The sequence below is a fragment of the Camelus ferus genome, chromosome 12, assembly GCF_009834535.1.
Source record: "Camelus ferus isolate YT-003-E chromosome 12, BCGSAC_Cfer_1.0, whole genome shotgun sequence".
In the NCBI taxonomy this organism is placed as follows: Eukaryota; Metazoa; Chordata; class Mammalia; order Artiodactyla; family Camelidae; genus Camelus; species Camelus ferus.
The window spans coordinates 18,527,034-18,551,969 of record NC_045707.1 but is presented as its reverse complement, the minus strand read 5'-3'; the positions used below and the strand labels follow the sequence as shown (position 1 = coordinate 18,551,969).

General features: G+C 48.2%; 1 long non-coding RNA gene across 1 annotated transcript; it reads left to right on the top strand.

Moving 5' to 3' along the window:
• The first annotated feature begins 994 nt into the window (after window positions 1–994).
• Window positions 995–12,377, top strand: LOC116667604. Its single transcript, XR_004324512.1, has 2 exons — window positions 995–3,173; window positions 3,962–12,377. It is a non-coding gene; the product is annotated as an uncharacterized LOC116667604 (long non-coding RNA).
• Window positions 12,378–24,936: the final 12,559 nt, after the last annotated feature.

Below are 24,936 nucleotides of genomic sequence, written 5' to 3'. Positions count from 1 at the left end.
AAATATGCACATCAGGCTAAATCTGCAGGATGAAGGGAGTTGAAAGAATTGGGACCAAAAAGCACCCTTTTCCAAATCGATGGGTACAAAGTTGCCCTTGAAAAGCTGCTACCGGCAACGTGAATGGTCAGCCAAGCACACCTCATGGGCACCTACTACCATGGGGGCCACACATCCGCCCTTCACCCCAAGCTCTCTCCTTCCCTGGCCCCACTTTTGGTCTCAAGAGGAGGATCAGTAAGGTGTGATCCAAGTTATCCAGATAATTCACTGTGGAAGCACGAGTTGTGTTTTTAAAACTGCCACTCCTTTGGCCTCCAAAGATACCCAAAATCCCTTCCCTCGCTCCTCCTATTACGCCCCTGCCCCCGCATATACTCCCAAATCCTAGCTCCAAAAAAATCCTAAATGTAGCGGGGGGCGAACTTTTCTGATTTACCGTTTTCCCCACCTGCAACCCCTGTCCCCTGCACCCACCCCCCAATTTTTTCTCTCTCTCCTAAGCCTCCGCTCTTCGCTTCTTTAAAAAAAAAAAAAAAAAACGAAGAAGAAGGAATTTTCAATAGTCCCACTTGTCAAGCGAAGACCATCTTTTAACCTTCAACAGCAGCGAAAGCCGTGTGAACTCTCGGTGAACCAAGATTGAAGTCATAAATCACGCGTACAAAGGCGGCTGCGGAGGCTGGCGCGGGCTGCTGCACCTTTAACGCTTTCTGGGGCTGACAGGCGGCGGCCCAGCTAAAGTTCACAGCGCCCGGGGAGGGCCCGCCCCCACCCCCGCCGCCCCTCCCCCCGCCGGCCCCGGCCCGCCCCGGCCTGGCCCGTCGCGCGGCCGCCCGAGCCCCGCCGCGGAGGCCCCTTAGCCGCTCTCGCAAAGGAAGGTGGGGGGAGCGGTTTCTCTCCTGCCAGCCAGCTCCATCCCGGCCCGTCCGTGTATACCCCCCCCTTCCACTCCCACCCCGATTGCTTTATTTAAATAGGCAACCAGATCCACACGGACACAATAATTTCGCTTGTTTGGTTTTGGGCATTTTCTGCAGGACCCCTAGAGATGGACCCTCCCCTCCCCTTCCTCCCTCTAGAACTGGCATCCTTCATCTCTGTCTATACAGGCCCAATTATACAGATCCTTGGGGTTCCAATAGGATCTGAGTCACTGGAACCAGGAACACCTGGCCGAAACATGCCGTGTAATTAGATAGGATTTTCTTTTTCTTTACCTTTTCTTCCTTTTCCTTTTGTCCTTTCTTTCTTTTTAAAAGAGGGTTGGAATTACCCTCCTTGGCTAGGGCGGAGAAGCTGGGGTGGGCAAATGGAAGACCTTCATACAAGGCCCAGCTTCCAGCCCCTTGCAGAGATCTCTCCGAGCCAGACTAGCTTCCTTTGCTCGGTCTCTCGCCCTCCTCCTCCTGCAATCGTTTTTTGTTTTTTTGTTTTTAAATCTCCCCCTACTGTTTTCTCTTCGGTTTAATCAAAGTTCAGCGACTCCACTTGCCTCTCCTCTGGTTTCTCCTGGAAAGCGGAGACATGACAACCCAGCAGCCGCCAACTGAGTGGTCCCAGCACAACCACGGACTGCCGGCGGGACGTCCCTTCGCCTGCCTCCCTCCGCCGCCTGCTCCGGCCTCCCAGACCTGGGTCCCTTGCCCATCCACCGTCCCGAAGACGTGCAGCTACTGGCCTAGGGGATCTAAATCTCTGGGGCTGGGGTTGGAATGTCCTGTCTTCCCTTAGGCCCTCAGGTTGCACCAGAAAGTTCTTAGAGGGTGGGTACACCCGGACTCAGGCAACTTAGGCCCCCCCAAACCCATGGCTGACTAATCTGATATGACAAAAGCCCGTGATGGATTTGGTATATGTTAATTCACAATGCCCTTTCCTCCAGAATTTAACTATAAGTTAATACACACCGGAAACCACGCGCAAACACGCTCGTTAATGGGCTTAGGTATTAGCGAGTCCTAACGATGCATACAAATGTGCTCTGCCTCTGTAGGCCCCTCAAGATTTATGGGCCTTGAGCTCTCTGAAGCTGTAAACAAGGAGAAAAAAAAGAGAGAGAGAAAGAGAGAGAGACTAGGGGGAAGAGACAGAGGCCTGACTTGCCCCTCCAGGTTGTGGGAGAGAAGGGATCTCTGCAAGTGGGTTCTTACATATTTTCCTTTCCTTTCAAGTGCGTTGTGTGGGTTTTGGCATCTGTCTGGGGATGGTGGTTGGGTCTGAATGCTGGTGTGCGTGGGCAACGTGTTGTTTGTGTGCTGGGGTAGGATGCCAGCCTCCTCTGAATTGCTGTTCAGGAGCCTGAATAGAGTAGGTATTTGTGGGTATATACCTGTGAATGTGTGCACTGTGCTAGGAGGGGTGTGTGTCTGTGTGCACATGCACGTGTGACAAGCAGGCCTCCCTCTGGGCCAGGCTGCTGTCCCCTGAACCTGGTGAACAAATCAACACTCATAAGAACAATAAAAAATAACAATAAAAACAGTAGTTAGCCATCCCTTCCTAGCAGGGTAACAATAAAATGCAGAAGGAGATATTTTGAGGAGGGGACAGTGGAAGGAGTGGTGATTATAGCAACTGGGGGAAGAAAAGAAAGGAAGGAAGGAAGTTAACTTCTTCCTATGCCCTTGGGGGGCTGGGTGTGGGAACCCCTCACCCCAGATGAGGTCCTCCGGCCAGAGGAGGAGAGGGAGAGCCAGGAGGCCGCTCTGTCCCGCTTCTCTTTCTCGGCTTTTGCTTTGTGCGATGAGGGGAAGAACCCCACATAGGGGGTTGGTTAGTGGCTTTGGGAACTCTTTAGAGCCCCTGTTTTAAAGAGAGGGCCAAGCGTGTAGGATCAAGCCCAGGGGCAGAGATGGATGCAGCGATGACCACAGCCGGTGTCCAGGCTGGGTGAGCGGCAGGGGTGCCCGGGAGGACCAGCCGCTGGGCAGAGATCGAAGCAGAAAAACACCTATGGCCGCCCGAGAGAGGGGAGAGCGAGGCCCGGGGCTCCGGTAGCCCCAGGAAAGTTGCCTTCCTGGGGTCTTTTCAAAGGAAAAAAAGAGAGAGAGAGAAGGGAGGGGTTGAGGCGCGTTGAATTTTCCTTCCCGGGCTTGGAGCGGAGCGGATTTCCATAAAGGAAGAGAAGAGCACGGTCCTGGATCCTTCCACGTCCGCCTCATTCAATCCAGGTACAAATTTCTGATAATCTTATTTATTTATGTATTTGAGGAAGGATGGATGGAGTCAGAGGTGTAGGGATACGACGGACGCTCTCGCCTGGGAGGAAGCCGTCCCACAGTTTCAGTTTCGGGTCTAACGAAATCCCCTCCCTTTAAAAACAATTGTATGCAAAAAAACTCGAAATATAAAAACACAAATTAGCCAACTTTCTTTAAAAAGGAAAAGAAAGAAAGACCATAACAAATGAGCGTGAGAACTTTTTAAAATTTTAAGTCACAAACCTTTTCAGAGATTTGGATTCTTTTTCAACAGCCGGTGACCCATCTAGTCTGAAAAGAGACGGAGACATGCACTCTCCACTGAGTCACTTAAGGCCAGTGTACACGCAAAGATTTGAAAGAGACCTCTTGGCGGGCGTCCTCGTATTTGAAAACCACACGGGGTGGAGGAGCGATAACCAATCGGGCAAAATAACAATAAAAGGCAAGAACAAAGGTCGAAGCGCCAGAGTGCGGGGCGCGCGGAGAGGGCCCAGGTTTGCGGTCCAGGCGGCGACCCCGGGCGAGGCAGCTGCCCCGGGCGATGGGGCACCCGGCGGGCCGGCGCGGGCTGACGACCCGGCCGGGTCTCGGCCTCCGCGGGCGGGCCTGTAGCCCCTTCTCCCCAGCCTCCGCGCGTCTCCTGTTCTCTCGCCTCGGATCCTCCGGTTGGTCGGGGCTTCCCTGGTGCACGGATTTGGGGCCTAAGACGAGGGAAAGTGACTCAAGCCAGACTCTGCTTCATTTTTCTCCCCTAGGCCTCTCCACTTGCCCGAGCTCCCAGCCACCAGGAGATTGACACGGAAGGGGCTTCTGGGCTGCCCTCCACCAACTCCCGCCTGGTTTCCCCAAATCCAGCGACCTCCAGACCTCTTTAGGGGGAAACTATCAGTGCCCAGACACCTCTGCGCCCTGTCCTGTGTGACTGTGCTCTCACACGGAACATCTCACAAAGAAGGAAGGCCGGTTTAGAGCCGTGTTTACACTTAGTTCTACAGATCCCTTCACATCTGGAGAGTTTATTTATAACTCCCACTGTAACTCTCTCTGGAGGCACTGGTGGCTCTATTGACAGACTGATGTCTAGAAAATATTGCTCCATCTCTAACCATACCTAAATGTGCTGTGGTTGTATTTACAGATTTACGCTTGAGGAAAATATGATTATTTCCATTATATTTGTGCATATACAATAGTTACAGGAACCAGATTTATATATGGGAAAATATACGGCTCTCTTATAGCCATCCAGCTTTATGGACATTTGATATCCTGACAGATTTATCTCTCTGAGCAGCTATATAGATAAATGTATATCGTTGGAATTATGTATCAGAAGATACACACTTATTGATTGTGATATAGAGTAGTTAGAACATTCACTTAGAGCCATATATGGCTACGGAGATATTTCTATATTATTATCACTATATATAGGCATATCTATTTATAACTACATAGTTATAAAAATAGACATAAGTAATTATAGTCCTATATGTACATGCTGCTATCTCTCTAGAGTTATAGACAGCTTGTGAATATAACTCTATAGAGATTTTCGTATGTATATAAGGGTGTAATTATCTCATGATGTGTGTGTATTGGGGCTTAGGCCAGTCTATCTCTGTACAGGCATATTTATATGCAGGGGCTGGGAGAGACTTGTTCGTGGAAATGTTTCCAGAGAGCCAACCGAGAGGCTGTATCTGGCCATCTAGGAAATCATCTAGCAGAGTTCTTTACTTACGGAGGGATGGAGTTGCAAAAGGGTAAACAGAGCATAGGAAGCCTCAAGGAGAGGAGGCAAAAGGAAGGAGATTGAGGCTCCGCACATTCAGGGAGGAAGGACGACAGCCCGGCACCCACCGAGGAAAGTGGAAACCGGTTTTGTGAGGGGCTCATGCAGAGAGGGCCTGGGTCTTACGGAAGGGGAGGCAGTGAACTACTGTACAACCCACAGAATGCTCTCCACTGAGGGAGAGAGCGGGCAGGCCTTAAAGGGCCTTCTGTTTGACTTTTAGTGCCCTACAGCTCAGCTACTGCCTAGCCCCACTCTCACCCCTGGTGCGTTTCCCTTGAAGCCTAATTTTGGGGTCTGAAAGAGTGGGCTTCAGAGGTGAAGAAATTTGGGAGGGACAGAGCAGGAAGTGGGGTGCCCTTTTGTTGCCACATCTCTCTGGTGGTACAGCCAGGAAATCGAGGTAATGTGACCAAATACAGCTTGCTTTCACCTGGGCCTCCTGTGCTCCTGGGTAGCCTGGTGGATTGAGGTGAATTTTCCAGTAGTGGGCCTGTTCTGATGGGATTTTGGGGAGGACCTTCTCACCTCTCCTTTCTCAGAGGCCTGGGCTTCGGGGGCCTAATTCTGCTCCACTGGGCCACTCCTCTGTGGCTCCCCAGATTGGGGTTTCCCCTTCTCTGGATACCTAGGAGCCCCTCCAGCTCCCTAACAGCCCTGTCTGGGGCCTTTATGGGGAGAATTTGACTTTAATGAGCAGGGAACATGGACCTGAATCTCTATCCCTCACTTCTACTTATCTCCTTGGTTCTCCTGCCGGCCCCCTTCCAGGCGCCACCAAGCCTAGGGAGCCACAGTTCTCCTGCCACCAACCGTCCCAGGGGAAAAAAGATGCCCCCAACTCCATTTCATTTTTTTTAAACTAGGGAGTCACAGGCATCTTTGCTGAATGGTTTGTGTGAAGGAGTTCCTCTGTTCTCAGTCTCAGAGGCCAGCTGCGCTTCCAGGATCTCCAGGATTCTGGGAAGAGCATGGAGACTCCCTTGGCTGGGGTTAAAAGCCAAGCGCCAGCCTCCACACACCGCTGCCCACTGGATGGGAGCTCCAAGGCAGGGACTTTCTCTGCTGCCTGACACAGAAGGGGTCTCCCAGTACATACTTGTTGCAATAAACAAACCTAAAGGCAATCAATCCAAAAGCTTTTGGCGGAGGGAGTCACCCTCCTCAGCCACCACAGCCTAGCAGGCATCCGGGTACCACGGCTGAAGCCAGCTGGGGGTCACATGGCAGCTGCCCGCAGTGGGCGCTGGTGGGGTCATGGTTAGTACCAGGGCAAGAGAGTAGCCCCAGCCTGAGTTGGGGGGCTGGGGGGTGGAATGAGGTACCCAGAACCAAGAAATGGGGGTGAGGGCAAAGCAGGTTCCCCATCCTCAGTCTCCTGGCTCCCCAGACCCCCAAGTATATGAAAACTAAGCTAGAGCTGGGACTTGGGCTGGGATGGAGCTGCCTGTGGGCCTGAGGGGCCCAAAGAGGAACCACCACTTGATCCATTAAGAAATACACAAATAAGACAAACATAAATCAGTGGAGGCAGCTTGCCTGGCGGAGGAAAGGCCTCTATGCCTCAGCCCTGCTCCAAGGATGCTACCGAACTGATTCGAATTAATGTTTAAAAAGTTTTTTAACTTTAAAAAGCTCACAAATTTTCTAATAGAGTAACACCCCCTAATCAGGTCATTCCATATAGTTATTTCTTAATTGTCATCATTCCCCCTGCTTTGGTCTCTATAGAATAGTTCCTTCTGGGAATCTGGGGACAGGCGGTCACTGGCAGTGAGTGGGGTGAGATAGGTAAGTTCAGAGTTTCCCCATCTAGTGAGGATCCAGGTCTGCAGGGAAGGGTCCCCCTTCCCCTCAGGTTTGGAGCAGGGAGGACACTCCCAAATTTGGTTCCTTTTTTCCCTAAGGACACTTAGAGGCAATCTGCCCAATGTCTGGGTGAGGGACTGAGGTCCAGAGAGGGGGCTAAGTTTAACCTGGAATCTCATTTCTAGTTCACCCAGGGTTTGGACACCCAGCTCCCCCAACCCACCCCCACCACACACACACCTAACACCCACAGGGATGGTGGATGCTTTCCTTGCGGAAATGCAGGGAGAGAGCAGAGGGGCTGGCATTTACATACGTTTGCTTAAGCAAAACTCGGAGCAGGTGTCTGGGCTCTGGCCAGGAGGTGGGGGCAGTTTACTGTAAACCTCAGAACATGTGGGTTTCAAATAACAATTGTCTTTGGCAAAAAGGCAGGAAATGAAGAGACACTGGCCATACTTTGTTTCGCCTAGAGAGTTTGGGTCCCTTTACCTGGGCTAGAATGGCCCTTAGCTATTTCTGGGTCCCACACTCCTTTGAGATGCTGGTAAAAATAATCCGCTCTCTTTCCAGCGAACGCACGGACACAGTGTTGCTGACAGTGGCAGGGATTAAATGGAGCCAGGAAGCCCAGAAACTAGGGCTATGGAGCCCTAGTTTGTATATTTATTTACCCTACCTTTCTGTGACCCATCCCCAGTTGTCTGCCTTTATTTTGGCTCTCCCTGGTCTCCTTGTTTGGGAGGCAGGAAGTTCCTCCCCAAGTGTAAGCTCTGCCATTCTTTTTTTTTTTTTTTTTAACGCCATGACTTCTCTTTATTTCCTCCTGGGCAGTGACCCCTCTGGGAGTCTGGGTCCCGGCTAGCCCTGCCATTCTTGGCAAAGCCCTTTTCCTTCTTTCGTTCCCTAGCACAGACGTCGGACAGAGGCCCTGCAGGCTTATGCTGAGCTCTTATCTGCTCTCCTGCAGAAACCGGGAGAGTGGCTGTTAACTGAAGCCTGGTCTCCACTGCCCAATTACTCCACTAATTCCTGAGGGTGGGGGGAGTCTGGGGGCATCTTGGCAGCAGCAGAGGCCTGACTATAAGGGGACCAATTCCCATCTCTGGTGGAAACTTGGATGCAAGGAGCAAGTTGCAATTGCTATAATAAGAGTCATAATAATAACAATAATAATTTATTTAGCATATCATTAGATGTGTATTTACTGTCTTCCCTCTGCTTTCTTACAAGTGTCTCCTAAGGGATTCTCACAACACCCAGGGGAAACAATAATAAGCTAATTACTACCCTTCAGCTCCTCTCCTCCTCCCATCCACAAAGTCACCCTCTCAGAGATGGAGCATTCACAGAACCCCTCCTGGTTTTTTACACCTGCTTACCAACATCTTCCCAGTCCCAACTCTCCTCTCCCATTCCCAGTGTTTTCCATCCCTGTTAGGAAATAGCTGAGGCCCAGAGAGTGGCAGATATTAATATTGCTTCCCTGACATCACAGCAATATTTAGGATAATGTGGGAGGAACCAAATTCTTACTTCTCCCATTGCTCTTTGGGGGGCAGAAACTGCCTTGCACAGAGTTTAGAGGCAGACCAGGTTAGAGAGAGGACTTGTTTGTGCTGCTCTGATGCCAAAACATCTGAATCAAGTGTAAGAGTGTGGCCTGTCCTGCAAATGTAACATCCACATCAGTGGCGTTCAGATTATTTAGGCCAGACCTCAGAGATGCAAGGCCTCACTTATCTACTAGCCTCTTTTGAAACTGGAAAGAAAAGAAAGAGGGAAGGAAGGAAGGAAGACATATATGTGTATGTGTGTGTGTGTGTGTGTATATATATATATATATATTTAAATATAAATTCCTACCTTCTCAGAGGTTATAATTAAAACACAAACCAGACATATGTTTTTGGATGACAGATTCTGGGTGGACTCTTGGACCATCTAAAAAGGCCTCCTGGAGTCCCAGGGATCTGCAGAGCACAAACCTAGTTACTCATCACTCGGCCCCAAGCCAGGGTGGAAAAGTGAAGCTGATGTCATGATAGTCTTGGTCAGAGACAGAGCTGCTTGGCCTGTCACTGAGATCCTGGGTATTGCTGCTCAGACTGCCCAGACACTGAGACCAGCCCTCCACCTGTCTGCCCAAGTATACAACTGCTCCGGGAAAGAAGCCAGTCTGGGCTGGAGGGTGCAAGGGCTGGGTAGAGTTAATATCAAGGTGAACCAGAGAAGTTAGAATTGAATCTACTTTTTACCTCTCTAAACCATAGGTGGCAGAGCTGACATTCTCGGCGGGTCCTCTAGCCCATGTGGTGTCTTTTCCTCTTTCTCTAGTCCTTGTGTCTGTCTGCTGCTCACACTTTCCTACTGTCTGCCTCTGGCCTTTCCATATCCCCAGTCCTATCAAAACTTACTTGGTCCTGACTCCCAGCCCAGTCTCCACTGGGTAAGAGCCAGACTGTCAGGTTAGGAAACCTTCACCAATGTGTTCACTTGTACATTCTCCCAGGAAACTATGTGCTTTTTGGTAGCGGTCTCCAGGAGCCATTGCCCAGATGGAAAGACATAGCTACAATGATGGAATTTCAGATCCATGGCAGGTGGCCCAGTATAGATTTGTGTGAGAGTGGTATTTTTCTTAAACCATATCATGAAGGCAACCACCCATCCTGTCTGTGGGGAAAGCCATCTTTGCCCGAGACCTCAGGTTTCCATGCTGCTAGGAGGGGGCCAGAATTCTTTCTATTTCTTCTATGACCGGTTCTTGAGGGGTCAAATTAAGTTGTAAAAGAACTGGATTCTATTCCTGTGTGAGGATTATGTGTGAATTATCAGGGTTGGGCTTCTGATTTGTTCAGGATATGATGATCATTCACGCCATGACTCAGTTCCAATTCATGGATAGTATCCTGAAGCCCCCTCAATACTCATAACCATAATAGCTTCCATTTATAGAGGATTACTATATGCCAGGTGCTTTATACTGAATTTGATGAGGAAACGTAATCTCAGAAAGGTTAAGTCACCTGCCCAAGGTCGCTTAGCCAGGTTTGAACCCTGGCTGTGTGTTTCCCCATCTGCTAGGTTTGAACGGTTCCAAATCATGCCTTCTGGGTTAAATAAACAGCAGATAACCATGGAAATGAAAAAAATTTTTTTCCGAAATAGTTTTGCATCCTCTGGACATACAGAGGCGACTCCGTGAGACACTTCTACACTGGCTTCTCCACTGGCCAAACCAAGCTCATGTAACACTCAGAATTTTCATCTCCCTGAATTCAGCTTTACTGGCAGCCCCTGTGATTTTTCAGCCTAATGACTAGCCTCACCACTTAGAGTTCAGCCCTTTTCGAAGACTGGAAATATACCCATAGCTCAGGCACCTGGTTTCTAGGGGAGTCCTTGAGTTCCCACTTCCCCGGGCAGAGTCTAGCTTTCTCACAAGGCTCAGCCAACATGAAACTGAGAAGTATCTAGAGATTAATCTTCAGAGCCCCTCATCTCCCTGAGCATCCCCTCTAATCACTACTTTTCTGGTTCTAGCCTTGTTTGATAAAGTATCCCAGCGGTGCTTTTGTATTTAAAGGATGCGATGTGCAGAAGACTGCGCTTAACACCATGTGCTCTAGTGGTGGAACTTAAGGCATTTCAGTGGCGGGATAATTGGGGAGGGGAAAAACAGAGCCTTCCCAGGGGCTTTAAGCTGCATCACTGCATAAGGCTGATCCTGCATCTCATTATCCATTATCTTCAGATGAAAGCTTTAAAATTGAATCCCTTTATTCTGATGTTTGAAACTAAGCAGATAGTGGGCTGATGTCTCTGTTTTTACCTGGCTGCTGGTATCCTGCAGACACCCTCCCCATTGTCCTGCCCCATCTTGTCTTTGCCTCCATCCCCTCAGGGGTAAGGTCCTTAAGGGAGACAGCTCCCCATGGTGTGTCTGCAGGGGCCCTGCGGGAAAGGTTGAGTTGTCAAATGAGGAGACACCACAGCTAACATCCTCACTCCCCCAACCCCCACCAACTCTGGAATGAAGATGGAGAGTTTTCTGTGCCTGGTTTGGTTCACAGAGACACATAGTCCATCATTTGATTTGCTACAAGGAGTATTCCTTCCCTGCCCCCCAGCATCCTCTAGTTTTTGCTTAGAGTCTCAGAGCTGGAAAGATCTTAGAGATAACCTGATTGAACCACTTCATTGTAAATGAAGGGAAACTGAGGCTCAGACAGAGGCTAGAACCCAGGCATTCTGATCTCCAAACCAGTATTCTTCCCAACACTACTCTGCACCTGGCTCTCTCTGCATTTCAGCTAGATACTTTTGGAATTGCTTCCTCCAAAACCCAGGACCAAGCTTGCTTTCCAGGGCAGAGAAAATAGGCACCAACCATCATGATAATATGGATCCCCTTGCCTGGCTGTGGCCACTTTTTGGCACATGCCTTATCATACCCACACCATGCACCACAATCCCACTGGAGCCCATTTGTGATTTCTGTGAAATCAGAGAGCCTCTCAAATAAACAGGGGAAGACCCTGTTTCTGTTCCATATTATGAGTAAGCTCATCTCAAGACACTCCCTACAGCTGGCCCAGACCTGGAAAGAGGCTGCAGGTCTCAGCGCATTTTTGCAAAGGGGTAAGCATTTTCCCCCCCTCTAACATCCTCCCTCCAGCCTCAGATGAGGAGAGAAAGAGGCTGTCCTGAATAGAAAATTTTCCTTAATAAGTTGTCAAGCCTTGCTCAAGCTTCAAAGGAAAAAAAGGAAAACCTCTCTTATTATCCAATTCTGAGGATTGGAGGCAAGGGAAGAGGGTAGAGCTTAGCATGAGGAATGCTGATTATACGTACAAAAGAATTTGTCAGCCGTGAAAGTTGTCAGACACCTATGTCCTCCGGATACATCAGGTAAGTTCTCACCCCCCTGACATGGTCAAGTTAACCTCACAAGGTTCCTTCTGGTCCAAAGATTCTGTTTAGAAGCTTCCTTTTCCCAGTGTTGGGTGGTCTGTCTAATCCTAGATTCCTTAGTCAGTGCTCACTCAGGTTCCCACTGAGCCTTGACTCCAGAAAACATTCTTTAATCTCATGTTGGCCCCAAACAACAATTCCCCCATCTTTAAGAAACAAAACGAAACTGAACCAATTTAGGAACAAAATCCACCAGATCACTGATGTGGGTACAATATCACTGGACTGGGGGCCCAGATCCTTGGTGTCTGCCACAGGCTGAATCATGTCCCCTCAAATTCATATGTTGAAGTCTTAACCCCCCATTACTGGAGAATGTGACTGTATTCAGATAGAGGGCCTTTATAGAGATAATTAAGGTGAAACAAGGACAGAGTGGTGGGCCCTGATCCAACATGACCTGTGTCCTAAGAAGAAGAGATTAGGACACAGACAGACACAGAAGGATCGTGTGAAGCCAAGACCACATGAGAAACACCATCTACAAGACACAGAGGGCGGCCTCTACAGAAATCAACACTGCCAACACCTTGGTCTTGGACTTCTAGCCTCCAGAACTGTAAAAAAATAAAACTCTGCTGTTTCAGCCACCTGGTCTGCAGTACTTTGTTATGGCAGCCCTAGCTACCTAATATGGTGCCTAAATGTGCTCGGCTATTCGCGCACAGTGTGACCTTGGGCAAGTCACTTAAAACTCCCCAAGCCTCAATTTCCACATGAGCTCTAAGGTCCCTTCAATATCTAACACTCTGTGATTCTGTAAGAAAGGAAAGCCCCAGATATGCTACACAAACTTTACTTTCTTGCCAGTGAGGTTAGTTTTAAGCAGACCCAATTCCAGGGTGGGTGTATAGCTCAAGTGGCAGAGCACATGCTTAGCAGGCATGAGGACCTGGGTTCAATCCCCAGAACCACCTCTAAAAATAAATAAACCTAATTACCTCCCCTAAAAATAAAATAATAAATAAAATATATATTGAAAAATAAAGTATACACACAATGCCAGATACATGGCCTCATACAGCTACACACACAGCCTTGCATCACTACTTTATTCTTCCAAATGTACAGCCATGTACACAGCCCTTTCTGCTTCTCAGTGCCAGTGTAGATCTAGCTTTCAGTGCACACACATTTGGGTTCCCTGACTCTCAGGTGCTGCTGCTGCTGCATCTTGCAAAATTGCTGGAAATGAGAACATTTTAGTCAGTTGGCTGGTTTTGGTGAATATAGTGCCAAATAGCCCCACTGGTTTGTCTCTGCTTAATTGATGGATCTTATATTTAAACTGTCAGATCCTGTCCATCCTTTTTGACTCAGAATCACTCTGTGGCCATGAGAGGCCTAGTCAACCACCTGATCCACTCAGTTCCATCGCCATTATTCTTTGAATTGATTGGTAAATTCACTCAAAAAAAAAAAAAAATCAAACCCAGACAACTGATGGCTGACCTCAGGCCCAGAGAAAACACTCTCAGATCATGCCTATAAGGTTCCAAAACACTCACTTGGGTCAATCAAGTCAGTGAAAAATCAGTCTAACCTCCAGCTATAGCACAATGTAGGCAAAGCAATGTTCCCTTGTCAGCCCGAGATGACTTGCAGTCTGAACATGGCCAGCATCCTTCCCCTTCTCACTGAGCTGACTTGTTAGGACAGAGGAACGTGTGTTCACAAGGGCACATGCACCCATACATACCATGCCACACTACTCTTAGTCTTGTTTTTTGGGAAGAGAGAAGACTGGGGGATAGAAAACTTGTGCTGGCAGGAGCAGTGAGAAGACCTTGGGATGACTTCTCTCAGGTGCATATTTGCATGAATGTGACTCATACTGTAGCTTTGGCCAATATTTAGCCCATTGGATAGAATGAGAGGGAAGGAACCAGCTAGACTGGGGCTTGGTCATGTTAACTGGTCATGAGTAAAAATGGCCCAACGTGTATTTGCATGCCTCTGGACTTTTGTGTTTGGCTTTTTGTGTTTTTGTTCCAGGACTTGCAGGTTTGTATCCCTGCATATTCACACATGCCTGAGTGTTTGGGTTTGTGTCTCTGTGTTGTCCCACATGCATGAGTTTGTATCTGCTTGTCCATTTGCCTCTGTCCCTGAGTGTTTGCATGTGTTTGTACATGACCTGTGTATGAACGGGTGGGTTTGCCTGTGCCTCTGTGCACATCTCCTTTCGGGTTTCTGTATGAGGGTGCTATTACATGTATCTTCATGTCTTTGGAGATCAGTAACTCCAATGAGACTTCAGACATCTCTCAAATGCCTGGCAAGCCAAAGGTGAAATCTAATACTGGAGGATGGTTGGGCAGGACCCTCTGCTCCGATTCCCTCTGGCTCAACAACTATTTTCTTCCAAGATGAAGTCTGCAGTGTTTTCCAAGGATCCCTTCTGGCTGCCTCCACCACATCTAGATCTCCAAGGTACCCTCTCAGCCCATTTTAGTGGACCTAATGAGTTTCTGGAGGTGAACTGGGATTTTAGGAGGGATATAAAAAAGGAATCTCCATCCTTTCCTCCTCATCCTTCTCATTTTCCCTTATTGACATTTATCAACCCTGAACACAAGGCACATGGCAGTCAGCTTCTCTGCATTTTTTAGACATTTTTCACTCTTTAAGAGGGAAAAAAATTGCTGAAATTTTTAAGGTAGGTATGATCATCTTACTGTAGTTATGTTGTAAAAAATATCTTTACCTTTTAGAGAAATTCATCTATTTGTTCATAGAAGAAATGATGTGTTGTCTGGAATTTGCTTCAAAATAAAGGAGGTAGTGTTGGTTTAATCTAGATGAAACTAGATTGGCTCTGGGTTGATCAGGGTTAAAGTGAGGTGATGGGTATATGAGTGTCTTATTATATTATTCTTGCTATGATTTTATCTGGATTTTTCCATTGTAGAAAAGAATCACATTCACACAGGCATCTCCTGCTATTTCCCCACGACACTTCCCATCTGGAGATGCAACTGAAAATTACTTCCCCCCATTATGTGGATGAGGAAGTGGAGGGCTCTCACTGAGTAAGTGATTTGTTTAAGGCAACTGGGAGCAGAAAGCTCTGACTCGAATTCCGGCAGCCTGATTCCCACCCAGGGTTCTTCTCATTGGACCGTGCATAAACATGAGCCTCATACAGCCATAAAATACGGAATTTGTGAATAAATACCTATCAGATTAATGAAATTACTGAGGCTCCAGTTGCTCATACATTGGCATGGTGCTTACCTAGACAAGTACATGGACACCCAAGGGCTCCACATTTGCATCTGCAGAGACACATACACACCTCAGTTCACACAGCTATGCTTCCCTTGGTTGCACACTTGTAGATCACTTATTTTGCAAAGGTGTGTTGCACATGATGTACAGGAAAAAAAAAAGAAGGAGATCAAATTGTTAGCTCCAGGTGTTCATGTTCTGTGTGCTCATGTGAAGAGCTGGGTTATCTACATACCTCTGATGAGAATGTACCAACAGGAGACTTGGAAGGAAGAGAAGCCCCTGAAATTAGACAGATCAAGCTCAGGGCCACAATCATACAGAGGGTTTGATGAGGAAGGAAAAACATTGGCAGGCTGGTGACTTGTACCCTCAATAAAACTGCAACTTTGCACACAGGGATACATGATATTTTTTTTTCCCATACATGGATATGTTCAGATAAATAAAACCATCAAATACATCCATAAACTGTGTATGGCACCCAGGCACCTTTACATGCATGTTATGCAGCCATGTGTTTAGAGAGAGGGATCCTGAGCAGGGCAGCACAGGCCCAAAAGTCACAGGACAGGAGTTCTGGTCTCCTGTCCACCACTTGCTGAGCGTGTCATCTTCAGCAAGTCACATCATCCCTCTTTGGCTCAGCTTCCCCTTTTGAAAACCTAGATTGATATGAATAGCTAAGCTTCTCAGGTCACACAAGGCTAAACATATAAAAACTATTTTATCTATAAATCTATATTTTACTCTATATATTCATACTAAAAATAATGAATGTGCACCTGTAACATACATGGCATATAAATATTTGCATATATGTATATCTATCTATCATCTATCTATCTACATAATTTAATCTTTGGGATAGAAAAATTAAGTAACTTGCACAAGATAACAGAATTCAAATACAGCATGGACTAGTGAAATGATGATGAGTTTTGGAGTTAGAAGTACCACTAAAGAGCTAAAAAGGTGTCCAGGAGAATTGTTATGGAGTGATTTCTGGTTATCTCAGTTGGTTAGATTAGTGGTTCTTAAAGTGTGGCCCAAGGATCCCTGGGGGTCCCAGATATCCTTTCAGGAGCTCTGTGAAGTCCTTTCTCTTCCAACTATATATCTGCATGAGGCCATGTAATTCATATACTTCAACCAAACAATATATCACGACAAATTGAATGCAGAAACAGATATGAGAATCCAATCATCTTCTATTAAGCTAGACATTAAAAAAGATTTGCTTCAGTGTAAAACAATAACATTCTTCTCACTCAATTGTTTTGGAAAATATAGTAATTTTTCCTAAAAAGTTACGGTAACATGTAATAGGTTTATTATTGTTTTAAAGGACTTTTTTTTTATAGTTCTAGTTTCAATTTCCAACAAGGCAAATGTTGATAGGTATAACCCATATAAAGAGAGCTCTTTGAGAGTCTAATAATATGTAAGAGTGTAAAAGGGTCCTAAGACCAACATGTGTGTGGACCACTGCGTCAAAGCCTGTTGTTGACGAGGACAAGAACCTGTCAAGGCAAGACCACGCCAAGGAGGAAAACCCAGGTTACTCGAGGTTCCTCCTGCCCTGTGCTGTCGCCACATCCTCATCAGGGCTCCCTGCCAAACTCAGTCCCATCCTAACAGCCAGTCCTCAAGTCCATCATGGGCAAAGAATTGGTTCCGAGTGTCCACTCCGGGGTCAGGTGAGTCTGATTGGAGTCCTGGTTCTGCCAGGGGGCATATCGTTAGCCTCTTGGGTCTCACTCAGCTTCCCCTTGGGTAAAATGGGGATATAACAACTTCCTTGCAGTGCCATTGTAAGTCTCACATGAGATAACACATCAGCACAGTGCATGTTACATAGTAAATACTTAAGAAAACGCCTATTATTGTTAATAATAACAACAGATAGCACTTACTGAAACTTACTCTATGTCAAGCACTCATCTAAGTGCTTTTTATACATTAACCCACTTAATCCCAAGGCAATTAAGAACCCTAGGAGGTACTCTGTAGCTGCTGCTGCTATTGTGGTGGTGGTGGTTTCCTAGGTCCTGCCTATGGGCAAAATAGTGTAGATTGGAGGCTTAGATAAGTGTTGGTGGTTTTGATTTAACTTTGACATGTAAGTGAGAATGTTAAGTGAGGAATCTAATCTTCTAGACACCTCTGATTCCTGCCTCCTTCTTATATAGCCACCCCAGGCCTATGGAGCCAGGTTGCAGGATTAAGGATGAATCCTTAGGTCACATGACCTTCAGCAAAGGGGCAGGTGTTTTAAAGCAGTGTATGGGGAAGAGGGGACAGCAAAAGCCTCTGTCACCAGTGGCATCAGTGATAAGTAAAACAGCCTACTTCTTAAGTTCTCTACTTGGGATGTTATTCTCTGTCACTCATAGCCTCTACACACATGCACACACACACACGTACAAACATGCACATCTTCAGTAAAGTCATTTCCCATGCATATATGAACAGAAGGAATGAATGTATTGAGGTCTTTGCACATCAGTGTCGTGTATGTTTTGAGGTGTGCCTCTAGGTAATCACATATGTGGAGAGAAAGGACTGTATGATATTACAGACAGGAGGGAGGGACTCTCTCCCTGGTCTTCCCTCTTCCATCCTGACTAATTAGCAAAGATGCTATAACAAAATACAGGCTCCCATCTCCTGTATCTTTCTTAGATCAGGTTTCCTCAGGGAACATCCTGGCTGGTGTCAGTCTATCCAACCAGTTGAGGTTGGGGGTAGTTCAGTTGCCTCTCATCACCATGGAAACTGAGTGGCTGAGCCACAGGGAGCGTGAATCTGGGGCTCTTGGCCAACCATCGATATTCAAGGAGAGAATACAGGGCAGGAGCCCAGGCAGTGCTGAATCTCAAGATGGAGCTGGAGAGAAGGGAGGGAGGAGGATTTACTCTCATCTACCAGTTTTCAACTGTGGGCACTTATGGCAATGACCTTGGGATTATTCTGCTGCTCTGGGATATAAGGTGGGTTCTTGTTAGGGACAGGTCTACCAAGCAGAGTTGAAAAATCTTGAACCTGAATTATCTGGACTAAGAGAGGAAAAGACAGGCTACTGTCTGCCCTAATTGGGTTTACTGTCTGCCCTCTCTCCTTCAGGCTTTGGAGACCATATATTCCTGGTTATGAGTGGAGGGAAAGAGGATGTGAAGGAGTCTTTTTTTTTTTTTTTTGGTGTCTTTTTTATTTTTTGGAAGATAGTTGAAAGAAGTCCTCCAATGTGCACAGTGTGGACACTGCCTTGTTCTCCTCAGTTTGTTACAGAATTCTGGGACAGATGGAGGGGCATTCTGATTGCTTAGAAAATGACTTTGCAACCAAGGGAAGGGGCAGGAGAGAGTGATAAAGACTGAGCAGGAGAGAGTGATAAAGACTGACCAGGTAGAGAGGTTAGAAAAGGCCACCTCCCCCTGTGGTCAGACTATGAAGATATGTTCAAAATCTGAAGTCCCAAAAAGCCCAGCCGAGAACTGGGACAATTACTGAAATAATTCAGCACCAAACCCTTCAGCCTCAGGTTCCTTGCTTTTACCTGAATTTAATGGATAACTGTCTCAGTGAGAGAAGAGACAGGGTCCTGGGGGCCAAGCCTCAAGTTGTGCAATTCCAGGACCCTCTCCAGCTGGGAGAATGAAAAGAAAGGGACTGGAGGATAAGGAGGGGTCTCAAAGTTTGGCCTCAAAGGGCCCTGGGCTCTGGGCTCTGAGGTAGCAGAACAGGCTAGAGGCCAGAGGCCCTCCGTTTGGGGGCTTCTTTGACTGCTAGAGGGGGTGGGAGGGGGAAGGAGAGAAGGAGGGTGGGGGGAGGGGCAGGCAGGAACAGATGCTTCCAGATCTAAAGAAATAATTTGAGGGGGAAAGGCAGGATCAAACGGAGGAAGAGGAGGGGGAGGAGGGGAAAGAGGAAAGAGAACAAAGGTAGAGTGGGGATTGGAGCCTCTTTGGTGGAGGAGAGATAAAGGGGGAATCCGGGTGAGCCAACATCTGCCCCAGGCTATAAAACCTTGTTCTATTTGCTGCTGGCCCAGGGGCCGCTCTGGAGCGGTCAGATCAGCCCCTAAGGTGACCTGGACTGGAAGCTCAGCCAGGAACCTTTGAACCTCAGCTGTCCCTTCAGATTGCCACCCCCTACCTTTTGGTTCCTCTTCTTCCTTTCTCAGTTGGAGGGGAGTGCGAGGAGGAGCACTGGGGCTGGAGATTGTCCCAGGCGATTATTGCAGGATGAGAGGGGCAGAGGAGCAAGAGAGGGGACATAGAGTGCAGAAAGCAGCAGAAATTCCAGGCAGAGACTTTGAAACTGCTGAGCAAAGACAGACAGACAGAACTGGAGGCAGCTACGTGCCCAAATGGTTTGAAATCATCAGAGAGACTGAGTCCAAAAAGAGAGGTTTACAGTTGGGAGGTCCACATCTCCCCATCTCACCTCTGAGCCTGGTCAGGCAGGACAGGGGTGAGGTGGGGGTTGAAAAGAGGCAGCTAAAAGTGGGAGCAACTGCACCTGGGGATTATTCCATACCTCCCCTGTTTTCTGCTCTACCCAAACTGTCTGCCTGGTTTTGTTTTTTTTTTTTTTTTTTCCCCTCCAGCTAGAACTCAACCCTTGCTCTGTAACCTTAATTTTCAAAGTCTGTTCCAGCTGAGAGGAAAGATGCCACATGTACAAAGTTACAAACATCGTGTTATCGCCCAGAGGGACGCTCACAAGTAGGAGCCAGGCGATCAGTTGAGTGGGGAAGAGCTCTCCGAACAAGAACAAACTGGTCAGGGGACATCTCCCAAGTGACTCAGCCCACCCCCACACCCCATGGATAACACAGCCCTACACCGTCATTCAGATCTGAGAAGGTGCCTCCCCTTTTATAAGAGCCCTAATCCTAACCTGGCAGCCAGAGACAAAGGCCAGGGGAAGAAGGAGGCAATTCTTCCCATGATTTGGGGTGGAGGTGGGTAGAGGACCCATTCTCTGCCTGGAATTCCTCTTATGGAGGGAGACAGTTGGTTTGATGGCCTGGGATTCTTTGGAGTCGCCAGCTTCGGTTTGAGAATGCTTCTGCTACTAATTAGATCTCTCCTCTCCGCGTTCCCACAAAAATCTTGACAGGGTCCCATTCCCTGCTCTTGTAACTCTGAGAAAACGATCCTTTCATTTCCAAAGGATCTCCTTATTTGGAGAGACATTGGTCGGTTGAGGAGAGACTGAGAGTCCACTCCATTTTCCACGAAAAAATGGACGGTGGAATTGGGGAGAGCAAAGGAAGCTTGGGCTCTAAAGGCCGAGACCCCAGAGGTGGAGCGGAGTTCACCGCGCAGTGAACCCGCTCGGCCGGCCACGCAGCCCGCGGCCCCCGCCCCGCGTCCTATTGTCCGCCCTGAGAGCCCGGGGTCGTGACCCAGCTGAAGGCGACATCGCGCCTGGAGCGGACGCGGCGTGGAACCCGGAGGAGGAGCTGGGCCGCCGCCGGCCTCTCGCATCTCTCCTTTGCACAGGCTGGCCCCATTTCGTGATCTTCCAGACCCTGGCCGCTCCGAGGAGGGGAGCCGGGACCCCCGAATGAAGGCAGCCGCTTTTTGCCCCGTTCTCTTCCGCCCGGCTTCCTGAGAAGCCAGATCTGGGGAGCGGGAGCCTACAGTTGGGCTATTTGGCAGTGCCTCTGACCCGCTCTGATTTAGGGTTTCTCCGCCCGGAAGTTCAAATATACTTCCCTCTCCCAATCTCTGATGCTGGGAAGCAGGTCAGAAAGGAGGAGTGAGTAGAGGTGAGGCTGCTCTGGGCTGGACCCATAACCCAACACGACTGGCAGAGCAGCATCCTAGAGGACCCTACATCTTAGGGAATCTGGCAATTGCTGATGGGGACTGGAAATTTAAAATAGTCCCTTTCTATTAATTTTGTAACCCTTTTCACACTCAAACATACTCTGACCTTCCTACCCATCCTTGTCTCCCCTGCCTCCTAATGTATCAGCCAGCTGGGCCTGCAGGGATCGGCAGGCTGGAAGATAGTAGAGGACTTTATCCCTGCTTGCATGGGTGTGGGCTTGGCTTTTGGATGGACCCTGTGCTCAAAAATCTACAGAGCTGACACCAGAGAGAAGAGCAGGAAAATCCTAAGGTGTGGAGGGAGAGCTAGATCTGGTAAGAGGCTCCTGGACCTGAGGGGCCATGAGCAGACATTGGTCTCTCTCTGCTCCCCAAATAATCCGAAAGGGGTCCAAGCTCCTGGAGTCTCACATATTTTAAGGTGGCTGAGGGAGCCCTTCAGGTCTCCAGGTTCAAACACTGCACCCTACCATTTTTAATTCTCAAGATCTTGGCAGCTAAAACTCAGATACTCAATGCAGCCACATGCTGCAGGAGAAAAATTAAAATGGGGCTAGCGATATGGGATGCAGAAAAAGCAGGCCGAGGAGGATGGTCAGTTCTATCAGAAAGATTGGTCACAGGCAAAGACCTTTTTTCCCTTCTAAATCCCCCACATGTTTATTTTGGTCCCCTACCCACCCAGATAAATCAAGCTAACAGATTAGGAAGTTCATAAAATTGTACTCTTAGGTAATGATACCCAGAGAGGTAATAAATATTCCCTCTGTTCTGATGGCTGCTGGAGTTGGGGAGTTCCTCCATCGCTTTCTCCTAGCCTGAGGAGGATTTCTTGAAAGGGGAACATTTTCATAAGAATTAGCTCTCCAAATTTGGGGTGCCGGATAGAAGCTGTGTAAAACCATGAGAAGTGAATTTGTAAACCACACTCCCCCAGCACTGGGCAAAAAGCAGAGAAAAAGATGATGAGATTGCCCCAGCTCACTGCTCCTCCCCACCATAGCAGCCTGCATCCCAAGGACCCCCTTCAGAGTCAGTCTTCCTAATCTTAGAGAAGCAGACAAACCGTGCCTAGTAGAAGAGCATCCTGGCCCCAAGCTCCAGAGAACCCTCTAATTGTTTTCTCTTCCTTATCACTGCCCCAAATGCATGCATATACACACATCTAACAGCAGGAAGATGTCTCTGGATTGCAATCCGCCCAGTCCATGCTGGAAAAAAAGCTGATGCACAGATTGTAGAAGAAAACTTTGTAGGAAACTTCACACAAGCGGCAGTGAGAGGCCCTCAGAGAAACAAAGTTTGCCAGTCCTCCCCCCACCCCCAGGCTCACTTTCTCGGCTCACTCTCTCTCCTTTTTGAGCCAAGTTTCTTCATTCCCCAGGTACACAACTTGGCACAGAAACTCCCATTTGTCCCAAGCAGAAACCCTCCGTTCCTGATTGGACTTCCCGCCTTCCCTCCCCAAGACCGGGAGTTGAGATAAAAATTGAATGGCAAACAGAGATAGAGTTGAAACTGCTGGGCTCTCGCCCCCAGAGCAGATCAGTGCTAACTACTTACATGTCAAGGGGATGTTTGACCTGTGGGGATCTCCTGGTGCTTGGAGAGAAGGACCTTGGAAGATTGGTGTCGCCTGTTTTCACCCCGTCTTCTTTTTTACTTAGCCATTGGAGAGAGAGACACAATACGCTAGCAGGCATTCATGCGCCTTGCCTCTCCCATTACTCGGGGCAAGAAATCCCCAGCCCTACAAAAGCAGTGGCATCCTATCTGGAGACCAGGGGCTGAGCCAGGGCTGGCTTGGGAGGGTCGGAGATGGGGGTGGGGGAGAGGTCAGAGGCGCTGCCGAATATAAAGGCGATGGGAGAGAAAATGCTGTGTCCTCCCCGTGAACCTGGGCTGTGTCCTCCCTGCCCCCCCCCAGCCTTTCCCCACTGCTCAACCCAACTTCAATAAAAGCCCCGACCCTCAGCTTCCCAGTGAGGCTGCAGCAGTAGCCCGTGGAGCAGTAGCGGCGGGGACCAAGACAGCTGGAGCTAGGGGCCCCGGCCCAGGTTGGCCCCCCACATCCGACATCCCACACCTCCCCGGCAGCCAGATCCCATTCTGGGTGGTCAGGTCCAAGGCAAGGGAGAGGTCTGGGGAAAGAGGAGAGAATAGAACCCATGGGAGGAAAGGCCAGAGGCCAGAGTTTTCAAAAACTCAAATGTAAGGGAGTTGAGTTTTATTTATTTGTCACAAACTATGGATGTCTGATGCTTCCCCTTTCCAGACCGAGAAGGACAGAGAGAGACACACACACAGAGTGACTATGTGTGTGTGTGGAGAGGAAGGGAAAACAGAAGCCCTTAAAGAAGGAAAAATAAAAGGACTACCCCAATCGTTTAATGTTGCTCTTCCTGAGCAAGAGTGTGTCCCTTCAGCAAGTTCAGGGAGAAGCTTAAGACATAAAAAAAATAGTGATTTTCCCCCTCCTGGCTTTCGTCTCTTTTACTTTAGGGAGGAGAGGAAATAAATTCCCTAAAACCAAACGAGCAAAGTTAGGAAAGGGCTATGGCTCTTAATTTCCAGTTCCCCTTCTCTCTCCATCTCAGCTTCCTTACGGGATTGGAAAGATACACAGGTCCTCCCCTCAGACCTTCCTTCGCTTTTCCCAAGCACAGCTAGACCCCGTTTTCCTGCCCCAAAGTCAATTCCCTCAAGATGATGGGAGTTACAGTCCTATTTGGCCCCTAATTCACTTGATTACATAAAATCACTCCAGATAATTGTTGGCCCTCCTTCCTCACACTGTAGACAGCATGTTTTGCTGTCCCCAGGGCACCATCGAGGGAGGAGAAAGTAGACCTACAGGACCAAGTGATTCCCCCCAGCACACCCACGTACACACACACAAAGTACCAGCCAGCAAGTGGTTCAAGAGGAAATAAATCCAAAGCATACCAGATTTTCATAACTTTGTTTCTCTATTACATTTCACTCCGGAATCTGGGGAGAGAGGACAGCTGTATCCCTGGCTCCCCTACATACCCCAGGTCTCTTCTCCCTCCTTCTTCTATCTCTGATTAGCCCTCCATCCTGAAACTTGGACAAACTGCCTGAGAAGCTCACCAACTATCCCCTCACCTTCTTCCAACAAACAAGCAAAAATCTGAGCAAGCCTTGCTTAGGGCCTGAATTCTTTGGAGACTTTGGCTTAAATTAATTATTCAGGCAGTCTAGCTCAGTTTTTTTGTTTGTTTGTTTGTTTAACCCCGCCTCCTCCACCAAGGAAATAATTAAAAAACATTTTTTTTTTTAACAGCCAGGCAACTCTTCTTCCGTCTGTCCCCAAGCCCTGCGGGGACCTGGGAGGTTTAGGAAGAGGGGTGGTCCCTGCCTCTCTCTGTGTATTTTCTCAACACCTGGCAGGTCCACAATAAAAGTTAGGGGGGAAAAAGAAAAGTGCTTCATTATCTCCAGGCATCAGGCTTTGAGGCCTACCCATGCAAGGGGGCCTCCCAGGCCTCTGGCCTCCACTTCACCCTTCTTTCCAAGTCTAAACAAACAGAGAAACCATCCTGACAGGTCACTTTGCTGCTTCAGAATCACCAGCTCAAAATGTTTCTTCTTTTAAGAAGAACAGGCATATTGAGAGGGCATCTTCCTTAGTCCCTCATCCCCTAAAGAGCTCCAAAAGATGAAAACTCTTCTTCCCTCCAACTCTGTACACTTGCCTTCTAGTCTGCAAACTAGTCAGGCCTACTCAGCGGAGGGAAGGGAGAAGGAAGGGGAGGGAAATAGACAAAAGAAGGCACTGTGCTTAACTATAGAAAAGTGAACCCCCCCCCCAGCTCCACTCTAAGTACCCCCAAGAGAGCCTGGCCTCTGCAAACTCAGGGAGAGATCAGCCCTAATCTTCCACATCCCCTCTACCATTTGCTGGTCCTTCTGAGGACACTGGGAAACTGGAGTTAAGATTGGTGTGTTTGTTTAGAGTAAACTTAGGCAGCTATATAGAGAAGGTGGGATGTTACCAGGCCAGAAAGAGGAGGTGGGGGAAAGAAACCATCAGACACTGACGTAAAAC